The sequence below is a fragment of the Lampetra planeri genome, chromosome 71, assembly GCF_965212315.1.
Source record: "Lampetra planeri chromosome 71, kcLamPlan1.2.h2, whole genome shotgun sequence".
Classification (NCBI taxonomy): Eukaryota; Metazoa; Chordata; class Hyperoartia; order Petromyzontiformes; family Petromyzontidae; genus Lampetra; species Lampetra planeri.
The window spans coordinates 118,022-130,643 of record NC_136176.1 but is presented as its reverse complement, the minus strand read 5'-3'; the positions used below and the strand labels follow the sequence as shown (position 1 = coordinate 130,643).

Here is a 12,622-nt window from a genome sequence, read left to right as displayed (position 1 = left end):
TGGGTGAATGGGAGGGTGGGTGGGTGAGTGAGTGGTGAGTGAGTGGTGGTGGGTGAGTGAGTGGGTGAGTGAGTGAGTGGGGGTGAGTGGGTGGGTGGGTGAGGTGGGTGGGAGGGTGGGTGGTGGGTGGGTGTGGGGTGGTGGTGGGTGGGTGAGGGGTGGGTGGAGGGTGGTGAGTGGGTGGTGGTGGGTGGTGAGAGTGGGAGTGGGTGGGTGGGTGAGTGGAGTGGGTGGTGAGGAGTGGTGGGTAGTGGGTGGGTGGGTCGGTGGTGATGAGTGGTGGTGGGTGAGTGAGTGGGTGGGTGGGAGGGTTGGTGGTGGGAGGGTGGGTGGGTGGGTGAGTGTGTGGGTGGGTGAGTGGCTGGGTGGGTGAGTGAGTAGGTGGGTGGGTGGGGAGTGGGTGGGTGAGTGGGTGGGTGGGTGGGTGGGTGGGTGAGTGAGTGAGTGATTGGGGTGTGTGAGTAGGGTGGAGTGAGTGAGTGAGTGGGTGAGTGGGTGAGTGAGGTGAGTGGGTGAGTGAGTGAGTGAGTGGGTGAGTGGGTGAGTGAGTGGGTGAGTGAATGAGTGAGTGGGTGAGTGAGTGGGTGAGTGGGTGTGTGGGTGAGTGAGTTAGTGGGTGGGTGGGTGAGTGAGTGGGTGGGTGAGTGAGTGGGTGGGTGAGTGGGTGAGTGATTGATTGAGTGAGTGAGTGGGTGAGTGAGTGGTTGAGTGAGTGGGTGAGTGAGTGGCTGAGTGAGTGGGTGAGTGAGTGGGTTGGTGAGTGAGTGGGGGTGAGTGAGTGAGTGGGTGGGTGGGTGGGTGAGTGAGTGAGTGAGTGAGTGGGTGAGTGATTGATTGAGTGATTGATTGAGTGGGTGAGTGGGTGGGTGAGTGAGTGGGTGGGTGAGTGACTGGGTGAGTGAGTGAGTGGGTGGGTGGGTGAGTGGGTGGGTGGGTGGGTGGGTGAGTGATGTGAGTGAGTGATTGGGTGTGTGAGTGGGTGAGTGAGTGAGTGAGTGGGTGAGTGAGTGAGTGGGTGGGTGAGTGAGTGAGTGAGTGAGTGAGTGGGTGAGTGAGTGAGTGATTGATTTATTGAGTGATTGATTGAGTGGGTGAGTGAGTGAGTGAGTGGGTGGGTGAGTAGGTGGGTGAGTGAGTGAGAGAGTGGGTGGGTGAGTGAGTCAGTGGTTGAGTGAGTGGGTGAGTGAGTGGGGTGAGTGAGTGGCTGAGTGAGTGGGTGAGGTGAGTGGGTTGGTGAGTGAGTGGGTGAGTGAGTGGGTAAGTGGGTGAGTGAGTGGGTGAGTGAGTGGGTGAGTGAGTGGGTGGGTGGGTGAGTGGGTGGGTGGGTGAGGTGGTGGGTGGGTGGTGGTGAGTGAGTGAGTGAGTGATTGATTGAGTGAGTGAGTGAGTGGGTGGGTGAGTGAGTGAGTGGGTGGGTGGGTGAGTGGGTGGGTGGGTGAGTGGGTGGGTGTGAGTGGAGTGGGTGAGTGGAGTGGGTGGGTGAGTGAGTGGGTGGGTGAGTGAGTGGGTGGGTGAGTGAGTGGGTGAGTGAGTGGGTGGGTGGGTGAGTGAGTGAGTGGTGGGTGGGTGAGTGATTGAGTGAGTGAGTGGGTGAGTGAGTGAGTGAGTGGGTGGGTGGGTGGGTGAGTGGGTGGTGGGTGTGAGGGGTGGGTGGGTGGGTGAGTGAGTGGGTGGGTGGGTGGGTGGGGTGGGTGGGTGGGTGGGTGAGTGGGTGGGTGGGTGAGTGAGTGAGTGGGTGGGTGGGTGAGTGATTGAGTGAGTGAGTGGGTGAGTGAGTGAGTGAGTGGGTGGGGTGGGTGGGTGAGTGGGTGGGTGGGTGAGTGGGTGGGTGGGTGGGTGTGGTGAGTGAGTGGTGGGTGGGTGGGTGGGTGGGTGAGTGGGTGGGTGGGTGGGTGAGTGGGTGAGTGGGTGAGTGAGTGAGTGAGTGGGTGAGTGAGTGAGTGAGTGAGTGAGTGGTGGAGTGAGTGAGTGAGTGAGTGAGGTGAGTGAGTGAGGTGGGTGAGTGAGTGAGTGGGTGGGTTGGTGGGTGGGAAGGTGGGTGTGTGGGTGGGTGAGTGTGTGGGTGGGTGGGTGGGTGGGTGAGTGAGTGGGTTGGTGGGGTGGGTGGGTGAGTAGGTAGGTGGGGTGGGTGGGTGAGTGGGTGGGTGAGTGAGTGGGTGGGTTAGTGGGTGGGTGGGTCGGTGGCTGAATGAGTGGCTGAAGTGAGTGGGTGAGTGAGTGAGTGGGTGGGTTGGTGGGTGGGAGGGTGGGTGTGTGGGTGGGTGGGTGGGAGTGTGTGTGGGTGGGTGGGTGAGTGGGTGGGTGGGTGGGTGAGTGAGTAGGTGGGTGGGGTGGGTGGGGTGAGTGGGTGAGTGAGTGGGTGGGGGTGGGTGGGTGAGTAAGTGGGTGGGTGAGTGGGTGGGTAGGTGAGTGAGTGAGTGAGTGATTGGGTGTGTGAGTGGGTGAGTGAGTGAGTGAGTGGGTGAGTGGGTGAGTGAGTGGGTGAGTGAATGAGTGAGTGGGTGAGTGAGTGGGTGAGTGGGTGAGTGAGTTAGTGGGTGGGTGGGTGGAGTGAGTGGGTGGGTGGGTGGGTGAGTGGGTGAGTGATTGATTGAGTGAGTGAGTGGGTGAGTGAGTGGTTGAGTGAGTGGGTGAGTGAGTGAGTGGGTGAGTGAGTGGCTGAGTGAGTGGGTGAGTGAGTGGGTGAGTGAGTGGGTTGGTGAGTGAGTGGGTGAGTGAGTGGGTAAGTGGGTGAGTAAGTGGGTGAGTGAGGGGGTGAGAGTGGTGGGTGGGTGGGTGGGTGAGTGAGTGAGTGGGTGGGTGGGTGGGTGGGTGGGTGGGTGAGTGGGTGGGTGGGTGAGTGGGTGGGTGGGTGGGTGGGTGGGTGAGTGAGTGAGTGAGTGGGTGGGTGAGTGAGTGAGTGAGTGGGTGAGTGAGTGGGTGGGTGGGTGAGTGAGTGAGTGAGTGGGTGGGTGGGTGGGTGGGTGGGTGGGTGTGTGGGTGGGTGGGTGGGTGAGTGGGTGAGTGGGTGAGTGGGTGGGTGAGTGAGTGGGTGGGTGGGTGGGTGAGTGGGTAGGTGGGTGGGTGGGTGGGTGAGTGGGTGGGTGGGTGAGTGGGTGAGTGGGTGGGTGGGTGAGTGGGTGGGTGGGTGAGTGGGTGAGTGGGTGGGTGGGTGAGTGGGAGGGTGAGTGGGTGAGTGAGTGGGAGGGTGAGTGAGTGGGAGGGTGGGTGTGTGGGTGGGTGGGTGAGTGTGTGGGTGGGTGGGTGGGTGGGTGAGTGGGTGGGTGGGTGAGTGGGTGGGTTAGTGGGTGGGTGGGTCGGTGGCTGAATGAGTGGCTGAGTGAGTGGGTGAGTGGGTGGGTGAGTGGGTGAGTGAGTGGGTGAGTGAGTGAGTGGGTGAGTGAGTGGGTGGGTGGGTGAGTGAGTGAGTGGGTGGGTGGGTGGGTGAGTGAGTGGGTGGGTGAGTGAGTGGGTGGGTGAGTGAGTGAGTGAGTGGGTGAGTGAGTGAGTGAGTGGGTGGGTGGGTGGGTGGGTGAGTGGGTTGTGGGGTGAGTGAGTGAGTGGGTGAGTGGGTGGGTGAGTGGGTGAGTGAGTGGGTGGGTGTGTGTGTGGGTGAGTGGGTGGGTGGGTGAGTGGGTGAGTGGGTGAGTGGGTGGGTGAGTGATTGATTGAGTGGGTGAGTCAGTGGGTGAGTGGGTGAGTGAGTGAGTGGGTGAGTGGGTGGGTGGGTGGGTGAGTGGGTGAGTGAGTGAGTGAGTGGGTCGGTTAGTGGGGGGGTGGGTGAGTGGGTGGGTGGGTGGGTGAGTGAGTGAGTAGGTGGTGTGAGTGAGTGGGTGGGTGGGTGGGTGGGTGAGTGGGTCGGTGAGTGGGTGAGTGGGTCGGTGAGTGGGTGAGTGGGTCGGTGAGTGGGTGAGTGAGTGAGTGAGTGGGTCGGTGGGTGGGGGGGGTGGGTGAGTGAGTGAGTGGGTGGGTGGGTGGGTGAGTAGGTGGGTGAGTGGGTGAGTGAGTGAGTGGGTGGGTGGGTGAGTGGGTGGGTGGGTGGGTGGGTGAGTGGGTGGGTGAGGTGGGTGGGTGGGTGAGGTGGGTGGGTGGGGTGGGTGAGTGGGTGGGTGGGTGAGTGGGTGGGTGATTGAGTGGGTGGGTGGGTGGGTGGGTGGGTGAGTGAGTGAGTGGGTGGGTGAGTGGGGTGGGTGGGTGAGTCAGTGAGTGAGTGAGTGGTTGGGTGAGTGAGTGGGTGAGTGGGTGGGTGGGTGGGTGGGTGAGTGAGTGAGTGAGTGGGTGGGTGGGTGGTGGGTGGGTGGGTGAATGGGGCTTGTCTGGCCCAAACAATGGTTTGAGCCGCGACAAGAGAGAAAGCCTTAGCCAAGAAATTTGATGGGGATAGCAAAACACCCGCCATCCCATCCGCAACCTCCAGCCATTCATGGTAACGCAATGGGATGAGCATCTGCGTACCAGGAGGGATCTCTACCGCGACATCAGCAAGCGCGTGAACGGCGGGTTCTGGAGGTGGGCGGCCCAACAGGGACAGTAGGAACCACAGTTTACGTCCTTCAGGCATTTCTAAACAGCCCTGATCCACAAGGATCGTAACAGGCATCCGACGAAGAAATCGGTGCCCAACAGACAGGGAACCGCCAATGACCACGAGATAAGGACCGAACCTGATGCGGTAATGTTCCCTATGGCAATATGGACCTCCACCGGCCCAATGATACCCATGCTACCCCCATTCGCGGTGATACATGCGTCAAAAGCCGGCTGAACCCGCGCAGCAGGAATGGACAGCAGGTGAAAAATAACATCGGAAATGATGGTGGCCAACGCTCCGGTGTCTACCAAAATACGAACGTCTACCTCTTGAATGGTGCCCGGCACCGTAGAAGACCCCGACGCAGCCGCGACCACCCGCCGAGCCAATTTCTTCCACTGGGTAATAGTGCGCGGTGCCGAATCTACGTGTCCACAATTATCATCAGATAGGCCCCCCGCGGTATGAAGGGATGCATGAGGTGTCGAGATATATCGGGTGTCTGATGCATGCCGACTTGCCCGAGCAGAATGGCGATCTGCTTCCGGGGGAGAGGATGGAGGGAGAGTCGACGGAGGACCGGAACGGCGCCGACAATCTCGAGCGAAGTGGCCCAAGTGGCCACACTTGAAGCACGTCGCGGCCGCCCAACGGCCGGCCGCGTTGGCACCGGCCCGTGGCATCCCGGCACTGTCGTGTCGCAACCCTGGCAGGCGCTGCGGTACCCAGCGAGGAGCGGTGGCCGCCAAGTCGTCGTCGCTGGACCTGTCCGGAACGTGAACGACACGAGACGGGGCCCATCCCAGCGGTTCACCGTCCTTGTCCAGGTCCCCCGTCCACACAGCCATCTGCTCCCAACGGCGCAAGTTGAACTTGGCGTCCAAACACCGAGCCGCCCAGCGGAACGTCAGCGGCCCATGGCCGCACACGGGCAGCGAGATGCCCATTTCTTGCGACAGTTCGACCATCCTCGTAAGGATGAGAGGATCAAGAAGGTCGGCGGAGGAATCGGGGTAGGCGGTCATCGCGAGCGCCAACAGCGCACCGCGATACTCCCCCGAGGCGTTTCTTCGGGGCCCTGACGCCGCTGCATAAATTTCCTATGAGCGGCTGACGGCGGCTCGTAAACCTCTGCCATCTCAGCGAACGCGTCCTTCAGCGTCTTCTTCTTGTCGGCTGGGATGGAAGCCGAACACCGCCAATGGCACGTCGTCCAGCAGTGTGGGCAAAGCGTCCAACGCCTCGGCCTCCGTCCACCGCACCGATCGAAAAGCGGACTCAAACCGCCAAGTAAAGGCGCTCCAGTCACCACCGGCAACAAATTCCTTAATGTTGGGAAGGCGATGGCTGCGTCCACCGTTGTCATCTCTGGGCCTGCCCGCTCCTGCCACCCGCGCGGCACGCGGCACCACTGAAATGGCGGCCGCAGGCAGAACTGCTGCGACCACGCCCAAGATGGCGGGCTCACTCCACGCGGCGGGCGTAATGGCGGCCATCTCCTCCGAGACCCCCCGAGGGAGGCCCTGGTCGTCCGCACTCGGCACCACATCCCGAGGCCGTCCCGGGGCAGCAGACGACGCTGCACCGTGCGGAGAGATTCAATCTGCTCCGCCACCCGCCGCCAACCCTCGTCCGCAGCCGGAGTCGCATCCACGCCGGCCTTTCTGCGCAGCGCGGCGCCCGACGCAGCAGCGGTTGCCACCAGCGGGGCTGTCGCCCCCTGATGCAGCAAGCTCTGGTCGAGGGAGTCATCATCGTCGTCCGACGGCGGATCCGGTGGGTTCTTCTTCTTGAGGTGCCTGGACATCGTTGTTCTTGGCCCAAGCGGTCTCAAAAGTCACTTCTGACACCAATGTAATAAATTCGCTCCAGACGAGACTGTGTCTTTTGTCTTTTCTTTATTCGTTCCTCATTCACAGCTCCCTCACACGCTGGGTTCCTCTTTTCCCCGTTATTCCGTTCCCCGAGCGTGGCGTCCGCTCGCTGCCTCCCTTCCCCACACTGCTGGTTGATGGTGTGTGTCACGTGAGTCTGTGTCGGAGACACACACCATCACGTGGTCGCTGGCGTGCCGGTGACACAAACGTGGTTCCTCCTCAGCCCTTCTCCACACTGACCCGGAGCTGTCTCTCTCCACCCCTTATAACACCTGGCCCACGTGATACCACTCAGCCAATCATCAGCCTCGCCCCCTGGAGCCTTCCAGATGTTGCCATGCAGCCACAGGCTACGCCCCTGGCTCGACATCCCATTGGCTGCGGGCTGAGGCCAGCAGAGCCTATCACTATAGCCCAGTTACCCCCCAAGTGCATCTCTTCATATTACATCTATTTGGTGTTCAAGCATCTTAACACCTCCGGTTTTAGTGCCAGAAAGGGTAATCCCTCTTCTTATTTTTCATACTTTGATGCTGGCAAAAAGGTCCCATGATGAACATGCCTTGGTAATAATAATCATAATGTCTGTGGGACTCCGTGGGTCTCTCGCTATCCCAGGCTTCTATCCGCTGGGAGACGGCGTGGTTACTCTGCATGACCAACCAAAGTCCGCGAGTATTCTAGTGAGGGACTCTGGGAACTCGCTGGTACGAGCTCCCATCAGCGCCACGTCAGTCTGTGTGAGTCTGTTTGTGTCTGTATGTGTGTATGTCTTTGGGTTGGCAAAACAACGCACTACCTCCATGGTGGTGCCAGACGGTAACGCTGTGGTGAGCAATGCCATTGGCGTAAGGTCAATTACAATCGACTCTTCCCCTCATGTCGCTCGTAGCCATCACAGTGGCAAACACAGGCTCAGGATGGGTGCGAGGGGCTGGTAATCCCTCCCCTTTCAATTTAATTACCATTAAAAAAACACGTATAAAATATCGAACTGTGCATGTTCCTGAGGCCCTAGGGGACAGGCGCCTATGACATCATCCCCTGGCCAAATCCCATTTGGCAGAACTAGGAGACTGATTTTGTACCCTCGGGGTTCCTTCAAAAATGGCAAAAAGCTACCGCAAGTGGCCATGTGGAATATCCGAAAGCCACTCCTCTCTTGGGAGTTAGACTGGTACCCCCTGGATATCTGTGGTATTCAGGAGGCTCCTTGGATTGACTCTGGCAGGAGTCTGCCAAATAACAGAGAGTGGCTCTTTCTTATGACAAAATAATGAACGGGGCATGGTGATGAGCTGTAGGACGCTGTAAGCCCCAGACTACTGTGTGGTTTTGTGTGTGTTTCTCGCCTCCCGATCATCCGGAGGCGAGAAATGTTGGTGGTTGTTGTTTATGCCTACAACGAAGATGAACTTCAGTGGAGGGATGCAGGCAAGGCCGATGAGTGAGATCCCTTTTTTACCTCCTGTCACAGGTGCTAGCTAAAGTGACTCCTCGCGATAGTCATCCTGTTGGGTGACTTGGGCTGGGTGAGATCAGCTCAATAATAATGGTAGTAGGCTGCTAGACATCAGAGAATTAGGAGGCTTACCGCGAGCTTCGCTCGAAGGTTCGGAGAGCCATGTGGCAATGAAAGGATGAGTGTTGGTCATGGGTTGCTGAGGAGATGGAGTCGCGATCACAATCACGATTTTATTCGTAAAAAAAAACGATTTGCAGCACCTCACCAATAATCATTAGGGTAAAGCTATGCGGCCGGCAGTCAGAGCCATTCCCTGTTCATCTTGGGTGCAGCAGGTATGTTCTTTGGCTCCTACATTATTTAAAACCACTTTCGTAGAAGCCTCCACGGTGTTACCAGAGGATTATCCATCTGGTACAGATACAATGGGAGGCTCCTCGATACCCAGATGTGGTTGAGGGATGGCTCCCTATTGGTCAACCATGTTATGTATGCTGATGATCTAGTGATTGCTGCTCACTCAAAGGCGTTTGAAGCACTGCTTCAAAACTAAGCACCTGCCTGGGTAATATGTGCAACCAAACACTCCACCTGCCAAACTCCCCTTTAGCGAGGCAATTGTGGAGAGAGTGGAGAGGTTTCCGTACCTGACCAGTGTGATTTTTACCAGCTCCAATTTGACAGCAGAGTTCTCACTCCGAATCAGTCGAGCTGCATTACCTTTTCATCGGCTGTGTAACGCTGTGTGGAAGTTATTTTATTGATCAAGGTTGATCGATTGACTGACAATTGATCGATCGATTGACTGACCATCTTACCATCGTTTATGCCGTTGGCTATCCTCCTCCTCACCTCCCACGTTGCCCTGCAGCGAGGTGTGGAACGACAGAGGCAGTGGAGCTGACCGTGATGTCACAGTGTACCAGCTCAACCCGTCGAACGGCTTCACGTGCCTGGGCCACGTGGCCGTGGCGAGCTACAGCCAGACACCCAGCCTCAACGCATACAGGTGAGGGGCGCAGCTCGTCAATCTATCTATACGTGTGTGTTGTGTGTATTATGTGTGTGTTGTGTGTACATTGTATGCGTGCTAAGTGTATGTTGTGTGTTATGCTTGTGTTGTGTGTAGATTATGTGCATTGTGTGTTTTGTGTGTGTGTGCATGTTGTATGTATATTCTTTGGGTCTTTCAGTAAAGTCAGGCAGATTGATTCAAAGAAAATAATAATAAAAAACTGCGACGTTTCGATCGCAACGCAAGCGTTCATCATCAGGAAGAGAAGGTTAGCTTCTAAAGGCAATCTGTTTATAAAGGTGTAATAAGAGCCTATGTCGGATTCACGTGGTGATCGGCTTTGCCGGTCCCGCTTTACAGCCAATGGGGGGAGAGCCTGGGAGCATGGCCTCGGCGTGATCACGGGATGTCAGCTAGGTGATTGGTTTCGTTGGTCTTGGCCTCAGCCAATGGGAAGACAAGTCAGGGGCGTGGTCCCGGGAGTTGATGGGGAATCTGGAACATTCGGCGCACGCTATTGAGGATTGGCTGGAGTGTACCACCTGACCCAGGTGTTAAATAAGGGGAGAGAGGAGAGACACGTGGTCAGACACGGAAAGAAGAGAGAGAGGGGCCACGCGCGAGTGGGGCTCCGGGTGCCACGTGGCGGTGTGTCTCTGGTGGCTGTCTGCCCGCTTCCCGTTGCCTGCCAGCAACGGGGAGTGTTTGTGAACTGCAAGAAGTGAAATAAAAGGTCCGATTCCGCAAGCCGTCTCCAGCGTGTTATTACAAAGGTTTGAAATGGGCGTAGCCCAAATGTCAGCAGCCAACGTTAATTTAAGTGGTGGGCAGTGACCGCAACGGTCGTGGGTTTTCCACCAATCAAAGGGCTGCCAAGTAAAAATTGGCATGTTAATAATGTAAGATCGTTGAACGGCCTCCACGGCCAGCTACGTTAATGTAAGAGATTAGCATGTTATTGGGATATCGCAGAGCAGCAACCTCGAGCTCGGTGAGCGAGGTGGCTATGTTAATGTGAGAAATTTAACCTGTTAATATACACCAGTGAGTTTTTAATTTTCCATTTGTGTATCAGGAATCCTCATCTACTGCCAATTGTTGTGCAGTGGATGTAGTTTAGGGTGGACCGTGAGCTTCGTGTAAGATCAAACCCAAGGGATTTATGCGTTGGGTCTTTCACAGGGTGTTTCTTTGCGAGTACCTTTGAACTTCGTTCAGCTCTACAAGCTTCATTGGGGCTTGAACTCGCTCGCATTGTTTCAGATTAAATGCATGATCCCAAAAGGGGCTTACGTGACTTCAAGCAATGATGAGGGAAGTTATTGAGGTTCTGGTGATTGGAAAGGCTATTGTTTTATTCGATTTGCACGATTTCCCAGAGGGTTGCAGCATTGTCGAAGATGGGTGGAGTAGAGATGTGGTGACAGCATGGCCAGTCAAGGTGTTGGGGTTGACTTGGGGGTTTTATACATCCAGTCATTCTCGCAGCAGAGGCTCATGGCTAGCCATCAAACAAAGATGGTCAATGCATCGCACACCTGCAGATGCACGTCTGGAATGCTCTTCCTTCCGCGATTAGGAAGCCACTTGACCTATGCACTACTGGACATCTGCGACTATTGGACATTTGTGACTATCAGACATCTTTGAAAAGTAACTTTATAGATCACTAGCAGTAAGTACCCGGCGTTGCCGGGGCGAAAAAGGCAGACACACACATGGACTTACACACAGACATCAACCCACACACATAGAAACACATCAACTTACACGCACACAAACACATGGTTAAACCCAGGATGGATCGTTAGCAGGCCAGCCTAAATGTTTCTAACTGGCGAAGATGTTCCATTAGGGGGTGCACATTTCGCAAGGGAGGGAATTACCGTGGCCGAGAAGACATGGAGCTTCATGCGGAGTGAGAGACCAGGTAGCTTCCACACAGCGTAACGCAGCCGATGAAAATATAATGGCGCTCGACTGATTTCGAGTGAGACCTCTGCTGTTAAACCGAAGCGGTCATGAGCACACTCGCCAGGTATGGGAATCTCTCCAATCTTTCCACAACTGCCGCATCACCAATTGTGAGTTGTGGGGGTGGATTGTCCGATGGTACAAAATACCCAGGCAGGTGCTTAATTTTGGTGGGGCTGATGGTAAGGCCCCACCTCTTAGTGGCAAGCTCCAGGTTCAGAAGCAATGCCTCCAACTCCTCCTCTGAGTGAGCAGCAATCACCAGAGCATCGGCATACATAACATGGTTGAGCAATCGGGAGCCATCCCTTGACCGCACCCAGACATTGATCAGCCTCCCATTGTATCTGTACCATATGGTAATTCCTCCGGTACAGCCATTGAAGGCTTCAGGAACTACGTGGTCAAAAGATATGTTAAATAATGTGGGAGCCTGAGGACGTCCCTGTCACACCCCAAGGTGTAGAGGGAATGGCTCTGACTGACGGCCATGTAGTTTGACGCGGGGCCGCTCACCATCATGAAGGTCCTTAAGGATCGTGAGCAAAGGGTGAGGAACTCCGAAAGCATGAAGAACAACCCAGAGACCAGGCCTACTGATGGTATCATAGGCCTTGAGCAGGTCAATAAAGCACATACATTCACTCACACGCACACTGTGACCTACAGACACGCAAAGAAATGGACTTACACTGACTCACATGGAGCCACGCACACAAAGCGACTAACACACACGCCCATGGACTGACACACAGACATATCGACTCACACACACAAACACATGGACTTACACACACACACATGGACTCACAAACGCATAGGCATCCACTTTAGATACACACACATGGAGTTACACACACATATATCGACATACACACATACAGCGACTCACACACACACATCGACTCACGCACAGACATACGTGGACTCACACACACATTCCCGTAAACACACATATGTACTTACACACACACATCGACTAAGACACACACACATGGACTTACACACACATACATACATAGATTGACACACACATGTCCCTACACACACATACACATATGGACTTTGAGACACAGACATCTACTTTAGATACACACACATATATTAACACACATATCGACTCACACACATGCATTGACTTACACACACACATCGAGTGACACACACACATGTATGGACTTACACACACATGTGGACTAACACACACACACATGGACTGACACACATACACACAAACACACATTGACTTACACACTCAGATGGAGCCATGCACACACATGGACTAACACACACACAGCGACTGATACGCACACAAATGGACTGACACACACACACACAAACACTTCGACATACACACACACATCGGACGTTGTCCATTCGAAAAAGACAGACACACACATGGACTTAAACGCATGCATGGACCTACACGCACACACATATGGACTCAAACACACACACATCGACGTGCACAGCAAAATCCGATGATGGCACAGCTATGAGCATGGCAGTACTACGTATCAGTAAATAGCGTGACGTGAGCAATCGAAACAATAGAAATGCATTTGTAGGGGCGTTAGAGAGAGAGCCGTTATGCATGGCAGCTTATGGGAAACAAACACAGTGGGCGGGGCTACGTGAGTGCACGGGGGGGGTGCTCTCAACGACGTCCGCACCAGGCAGCCCGGGGCCCCACCCCTCAGCGGGGGTGGAGTATAAAGGGGGATGTGTCAGAGGGCTCGGGGCAGAATGTTAAAGCTAAACCAGTGAAGACCGAAGATCGT

At 55.7% G+C, this 12,622-nt stretch overlaps 1 protein-coding gene across 1 annotated transcript in view; it reads left to right on the top strand.

The window, feature by feature from the left end:
* LOC144737523 (uncharacterized) overlaps window positions 1–12,622 on the top strand; it is a 33,809-nt gene that overhangs the window by 2,989 nt on the left and 18,198 nt on the right. The window contains exons 2-3 of the mRNA XM_078620253.1: window positions 7,006–7,117; window positions 8,724–8,861. The gene's annotated coding sequence lies outside the window, so the exon portion shown is untranslated. The remainder of the gene's footprint in view (window positions 1–7,005; window positions 7,118–8,723; window positions 8,862–12,622) is intronic.